Source organism: Cucurbita maxima, unplaced genomic scaffold (genome assembly GCF_002738345.1).
Source record: "Cucurbita maxima cultivar Rimu unplaced genomic scaffold, Cmax_1.0 Cma_Scf00045, whole genome shotgun sequence".
Classification (NCBI taxonomy): Eukaryota; Viridiplantae; Streptophyta; class Magnoliopsida; order Cucurbitales; family Cucurbitaceae; genus Cucurbita; species Cucurbita maxima.
Genome location: NW_019272061.1, coordinates 626,611 through 628,251, shown reverse-complemented (window position 1 = coordinate 628,251; position 1,641 = coordinate 626,611). Strand labels below are relative to the sequence as shown.

At 44.1% G+C, this 1,641-nt stretch overlaps 1 non-coding gene across 1 annotated transcript; it reads left to right on the top strand.

Moving 5' to 3' along the window:
• The first annotated feature begins 887 nt into the window (after positions 1–887).
• Positions 888–1,027, top strand: LOC111470499. The gene has a single exon (XR_002715045.1). It is a non-coding gene; the product is annotated as a small nucleolar RNA Z247 (small nucleolar RNA).
• The last annotated feature ends 614 nt before the right edge of the window (positions 1,028–1,641 follow it).

Below are 1,641 nucleotides of genomic sequence, written 5' to 3'. Positions count from 1 at the left end.
TTTCCTTGTTCATTACCATGGATCCAAGAGAATCTACTAATTTCTTGGTTCATGACTATGGATCGAGTAGAATCTACTGATTTCCTAATTCGTTACCTTGGATCAAAGAGAATCTACTGATTTCATAGTTCGTTATCATGGATCAAGTAGAATCTACTAATTTCCTTATTCGTACTCTAGATTAAGAAGAATTTACTGATTTCCTGGTTCGTTACCATGGATCAAGGAGAATCTATTGATTTCGTTGTTTGTTACCATGAATCAAGACCCATTATGTAATCCCCATATAGGTCAAAGTACCATTCAACCTAATATGGTAGTAGAGCCAAAGTTTATTCATTAACAATGTCTATCATATCTTATTCCGCTTCCCTGTCCACCATCTCCAACATGATCTCATCTACCATGGCGTCGACCTTTGGCCCAATCCCTCTCCACCATGTTGTCACAATCCGTCTCACTAAAAACAACTTTATCATATTGTGCACCCAGCTCCTCCTCTACCTATGGAGTACGAAGCTTATGGGCTACCTCGATGACACTCTTGCTGCACTGCCAAGCTGGACCCTTCCTCAATTTCGGCTGGTGTTGACCTGGTCTCTAATCTGGCCTATGATTAGTGGCATGATCAGAATAAACATCAGGATCAACAAGTCTTTAGCGACCTTCTCTCCTCCATGTCTGAGGAGATTCTTCATGATGTGGTTGCCGCTACTACGTCTAAGGAGGTGTGGAATACCCTGCAGCGGATGTTTTCATCGTCAACTCATGCTCGAACTATTCAGATTCGTGTTGAACTCGCCACGTCCAAGAAACGCGATCTGTTTGCTGCAGATTATTTTAGCAAGATCAAAGGGCTGGCCACCGAGTTGGTCTGGGCTGGCTCTGTCTTGCGGGATGATGACGTGATCGCGTATCTCCTTGCTGGTTTTGGCCCTAACTATGATCCTTTCGTCATGTCGATGACTACCAAGAGTGAAACCCTCACGCTTGATGATGTGTTTGCACATCTATTGGCGTTTGAAGCTCGCCAACTACAACATCAGGCTGAACTTCAGTTAAATTCTAGATCTTCAGCCAATTATGCTGGTCGTGGTGGTCAGGAAAAGAAACGTGGGCGAGGGATCACGTGGCCGTTCTTAAGGTGGTGTGTCCTCTCGTCCTACTGGTTATCCACATGATACTATTGATATGGGCTTTTGTCTTACAAAGTCCAACACAGATTTACTTAGTGCCTTCTCGAATGCTGATTGGGTGGGAATCCTGATAACTGTCGAAGCACTAGAGGCTATGCGATTTTCTTTGGTGGTAATCTTGTCTCCTGGAGTTCAAGAAAACAATTGACAGTTTCTCATTCTAGTACGGAGGCCGAATACAAGGCGGTTGCTGATGCCACTACCGAATTAATCTGGATCCAAGTCCTCTTGCGTGAGCTCGGGATCTCGCAAGCACGAGCGCCTAGCTTGTGGTGTGACAACATTAGTGTCACTTATCTATTCGCCAATCCAATCTTTCATCGACGGACGAAGCATGTTGAGGTTGATTATCACTTCGTTCGTGAACGAGTATCAATTCGTCAGTTTGATGTACGACTCATATTTTCCAAGGATCAGCTCACAGATATCATGACAAAGCCATTGC